Source organism: Echinops telfairi, unplaced genomic scaffold, assembly GCF_000313985.2.
Source record: "Echinops telfairi isolate 266 unplaced genomic scaffold, ASM31398v2 ScPeMD7_3533;HRSCAF=4204_0, whole genome shotgun sequence".
Lineage (NCBI taxonomy): Eukaryota > Metazoa > Chordata > Mammalia > Afrosoricida > Tenrecidae > Echinops > Echinops telfairi.
Genome location: NW_022107431.1, coordinates 95141896 through 95147435, shown reverse-complemented (window position 1 = coordinate 95147435; position 5540 = coordinate 95141896). Strand labels below are relative to the sequence as shown.

The 5540-nt window shown below is 44.4% G+C and overlaps 1 pseudogene; it reads left to right on the top strand.

Annotated features, from left to right (window-relative positions):
• LOC105978737 overlaps nucleotides 1–4785 on the top strand; it is a 97810-nt pseudogene extending 93025 nt beyond the window's left edge.
• Nucleotides 4786–5540: the final 755 nt, after the last annotated feature.

Genomic DNA, 5540 nt, shown 5'->3' with positions numbered 1-5540 from the left:
TTGCCATATAAATATACGTACATAGGCCAATACCTCCATTATTATGAATTAATGTATTTATATTTGTTCACACCTGTTTATACCTCTATTCATAGCTTTGCTTCCTAGGTCTTTTCTCTGTTTCTGTTTACCTCCCTCTTGTCCCACCATCACGTTTGCCCTTCTTCTGCCTCTGAGTAATTCCTCTCATCTAGATTGCTGTTGTTCCAACACCCCCAGAATTTCTACATCTTCCTCATTGTTGATTTTAATTCTCTAGTTGTTCCCCTGTCTGTGGTGCTGTTTGCTTACCACTCCCTTCCCCAACTTCTTCCTCCCCACAAGGCCCCCTGGAACCATCGGTCCCACTGCTTTCTCCTCAGGCTTGTTCCCAGGCCTGTCTTAGGATAGGTAAGTAAAACCAGCAATAACGGAGACAAAAAAAGATCGAATAAAAAGACAAAAACAAAAGATAATAAAAGCTAGGAAAAAAACCAAAAAGCTTACATAATTCCAGGTCTGCCCATTGAGCTTTATGACTATCTCCCCACTGGTCCTGGGGGAATTGCGGGAACTGCCCCTCCTAGCCCGAAGTCTATTTTTGGGCTCCTCTGGGCCTTTGTGACTTTGCTTTGTTCCCATTGATGGTCTGTTATGCTCCCTTCTTGATTCGCCCTGCTTTGGGGCAGGGGCAGGTTCAGGCTTGACTAACTCCCCGCCATGTGTCCCCAGTATTCAGTCATGGTATGCTCCAGGGGACATTGTGTCTGGAGTTGTTGGCCTCACAGTCCTCTCTGTGCCGTAGCAGCTCCATGCAGGGTCCTTGTCCTCCAGGCTTGGTGTGCCATTATGGGATGTAGATTCTCACACTCTCTTTTTCCTTCTTGTTTGCTTCCGTGTGGGTGTGGCAAGCTGGCCCCTCTCCCCAACCTGTAGGTTTAGTGTTGTTCTCTGTAGCACATGCTTCTAGGGAGGGCGTCAGTTTGGCTCTGGTTAGGACTGGCTCTGTAGGCTTTTAGTTTTTATAAAACCAAATTATCACATTTTTCTTCCCTGAAGAAGTTGGTGGGTATGAATTCCTGACCTTTCAAGGAGGTTAAAAGGACTCCTTCAACTAAAATTCGCATGCTGTTAAATTGAGGTCATCAGAATAAAAACTATACAGTAATGAGATACTAATTTTACTGCTGTGTTTTAAACTCAATTTTTCATTTTTTAACTATTGATATAATACATTTGTTAATAGCAAAAATAAGATGCAGAAGGGTTATATTTCTAAACCAAAATCTACTTAGTTGATGCAATTTAACATATGTTAAGATACAAGAGGGCTTTTAAAATATAAATTTGCCCTGTAGCATGTTGAACAGTGTGGTAGTTATTTAATCTGTGGTCAATTTGAGAGGATTAAGAGTGAAGGGGTGGTGTTTCGTCTGCCAAGCAGGTCGCAGCTTGATGACCTCATTTGGAGGCAAATAAGGAGATAAATAGCTTGCTGGAGGCAGGTGGAGGCTCACTTCCTGCGAGACATTTCTGACGAGCAACCATATGATGTAGCCAAAGCCCTGGGAGCTGGAGAAGCTACATGGAGACCTCTGCCAGTGCTGAGATGCTTACGACGCCACTTGATCCATAAGATTTCCCACCTACTGGCCTGTGATCTTTCTGTATTCAGCGTGATTACATGTGTTTCATGAGTCTGAAGAGGACTTTATAGATTGGTATCAGACATATGGGCTAATATCGGACTTATGGTCTTGATCTGGACTGGCCTTTTTTCAATATTCAATTGCTCTTGTATATAAAGCTCTTTCCTATACACATATGAGTTTCTATTTATTTGTTTCTCTAGTCAACCCAGACCAACACATTATGGTCCCAGCTTGAATAGGTATGCTGATGCTGTTAGAGTTGCTGTGGAGTAAATTCCAACTCTTGGCAACCTGTATATTGTGTGTGTGTACAGAGTAGAACTCTTTTCAAGGTTGTAACCTTTTGGTGTAAGTCCTGTCTACCACTGTTCCTCTGAGTTGTTTTAAACTGCCAACCATTTAGAAAGCTGTGTTCACCACTGTACCATCAGCACTGAGCTGCCAACCTGTAGTAGTCATCATTAATAGCCTTAAATAGGAACCAAAGAATAATGTTTCTAGAAACACATTATAGACATCCCTGTTTGTAGTTGAACTCGTGTTACACATTGTTGGTTCTCTTCTTGTTCTGACCCTGCCTCTTGTTCTTCCATGCCCCCTCCTTAGCTCCCTAGTAGAACATGGCCACAGTTCTGCCACCAGCCCTCTTCTCACTTTCCCATTCTTCCCTAGGAGGTGGCTTTTCTGGAAATCTTCAAGACTTGATTTGTCTACCCAAAATATACACTTCTTGCTAAGTTTGGTAATAGTAGTAAAGTTGTATAATAAAATAGTTTGCATGGAATAGTTTATGTGAGAAAGGTGGAAGCGAGCCCATGAACATTTGCCAATTTGTGGAAATCAGCTTAGCTTAAAATGGACTCATTATTATTTCTGCTCCCAGCCTCTTTTCGTATTTCTTACATCATTATTATTTTTTAATCATTTTATTGGGGGCTCATACAACTCTTATCACAATCCATATAAGGTAGTTTATTGTCCCAACCTGCCCGATAAACACGTGGGGTTAGTTGAAGGGTGGCGGGATAAATGGCTCAGTGGGCCTCACCTTTCTAGTTCTCAGGGCTCTTGCTTTCTGATGTTCGGACCAGGGTGCAATTGCCTTAGCCAGTCTCCTGCTTCAGCTGGCAAGGCTAATTTCCTGCAAAACATCCCTGAGGAGAAGCTGCGTGACTCCCCCCAACCCCACCCCACTCCCCAATGCAGCGTTGGGTGCTGGAGCAGCCAAGTGGAGACCCCTGCCAGCGCTGAGGTGTTTACATGTTCACTGATTCGGCTTTCCTCCTGCAGTTGGCGTCATTGCGTGTGTTTTATGAAATGGAGGAGGACTTTGTGGATTGGTGTTGGACATAGGGGTTAATGTTGGACTTGAGGGCTTAGGCAGCACTGGGTGCCACTGCTTTCTTGATGTGCACTTACCCTTTATATAAAACTTTCTCTTATACATATGAGTTTCTGTGGATTTGTTTTTCTAAAATTCCCAGACTAACATACCGTACATACATCAATTGTGTCAAGCACATCTGCACACTCGTTGCCCTCATCATTCTGAAAACATTTCCTTTCCACCTAAGCCCCTGGCATCAATCAGCTCCTCAATTTTTCTCCCTCCCTCCCCGCACACCCCCATGAGCCCTGATAATTTATAAATTGTTATTTTGTCATATCTTAACACTGTCCGACGTCTACCTTCACCCACTTTTCAGTTGTCCATCCCCCAGGGAGATGGTTATATGTAGATCCTTATTATTATTATTTTAATACACATGAAATGTTATCTTTTTTCTGCTTGCAAACCTCCAGTGGATCCACTGTGGCTACGGAAATAAGATCTTTAGCATTCAGGATCCTGTGCTGCCTTAACCATTGTCTCTAGTATTGTTTCTCATATTTCTTTATGATGGAAATATGCAGATCGGCCACCACAGAAGGTGGGCAGGGTGAAGTCACGCCTGACACTTCCATCAACACCAGACCTGCCAGCCCGTGCAAGGTACACGTTTCAATTGGAGCCTGTTTCCCAAAGCCACCTGGTAGAATAGCTGTTGGGCCCATTCAAAGGAAGGAAGAAAGTTCTGCCTAGGAGTGTGGGGTGAATTCAAGAGGCCTGTCAAGATGTGAACCAGCTGGCAAGAACAGCCCTCATTTCCAAGACGCTAACCCCCACCCCTCCTCACGCACACGTGTGTGCGTTCTGGTGTTGCAGTAGGAGAACTTCCATTCGGGGAGCAGCACCTGATGAAGGAAGCCTTTCAGCCCCACAGTGTGCCCTATGAACCATCACCTTGCACTCAGAATCAGGCTGGATGAGGCCCCTCAAGACTTTGAACAGTTCTTCAATGATCCTAAAAGAAAGATACCTTTGCCAGAGAAATGCAGCATCTGTATAGAGTTTAATGGATCTCTTGGGAACACCAGGCTGATCAGTGATGCATGTATTACATGACTTCAGGGCTACTGTAAGCATTTTCCTGTGGCTTGACAGTAAAATTCCTCAAACCCACCTGTTTCTACAAGAAGATGTTTCTTTAGTGTCAATGATGACACCCAAAACCTATAAACCCATGCTGGGGACATCCTGACATTCTTAAAAAGGAAGAAACCAGAGCATGCTCTCTGTGTTGTGGGGATCACAATGATTGATCTTTACCAAAGAGACTCCTGGGATTTTGTCTTTGGACAAGCCTCCTTGACAGACGGTGTGGGGATATTCTGCTTTGCCTTATACAGCATGGTTTTTACAGCGCATGCTATGAAGGCAAAGTGCAGAAGCTTCCTCCAGTGACTATTCAGTGTTTGACAACTACTGTGTTCCTGAGATCACCAGCGTTTTGCTGCTTCGCTCCTGTAAGAATTTGACCCAGGAGATTGGATACATCTTTGAAATGTGACACTGCCAGTGGCTCTCTTGCCTGAGCAAGGCTCCAACCACCTGGAAGAAGATGACCGGCGTAAGCTACAGCATACCATTGGCTTCAACATCCCCGACACATACCAAGCATTGTTGAGATTGATTGAAGAGGAACCAGCTGGTGTCCCTGGAAGAATGCTCACACTTGGCCATGAGGAGGCTGCGAATTGACCAGAATGGGTGGAAGCCTTCAAGGAATGGAAAGAGTGAATAGTCAAATGCCTTGCTTTTCTTCAGAAATAAGGACCTTCGAAAAGGAATAATTAAAATAAAACGCTTGCCTCCTACACCCTCCTCACCACCAATTTGGATCGCTTGTTGTTCCCTTGTCCCTGGGTTTGTTAACTTCATTTCCTTTCCCCCCACCTCCCCCTCTCCCATGTTCCCGTGGAAATGTCGGCCCGTTGTTTTCTCCTCCAGATTGTTCATCCAGCCTATCTTATTTAGACAGACCTGCGGAGATAATAATATGCACAAAAACAAGACAGAGCAAAACCAAGCAAAAATATACAACAAACCAATGACAAAACAAAACAAAACACAAGAAAGAAAAGTTTGTAGTTAGTTCAAGGACTGTTTGTTGCCCTTTAGGAATGTTTTCCAGTTGAGTCTGATGGGGCACCAAGCCCTGGCCCCAAAGTCTATTTTTGGTATTCCCTAAGGACTTCATTGCTCTATTCCCATTGCTGTTCTGTTGCCTCCCCTTAGTGTTTTGCCTCAGTGTGGTGGGATCAGATTGGGTGCAATTCCCACACTGTGTCTCCAGTGTTGTCCCCTGTACGACTATGGGTCAGTGAGAGATGTTGTGTCTCTTAGTGGGAGCGGCCATATGGACTTCTCTGTGGATTGGCTGCTCTGAGCGGGAATATCAGTGAAGAAAGCTGATGGTACCCAGCTATCAAAAGATACAGCGTCTGGGGTCTAAAAGGCTTGAAAATAAACAAGCAGCCATCTAGCTCAGAAGCAACAAAGCCCACATGGAAGAAGCACACCAGCCT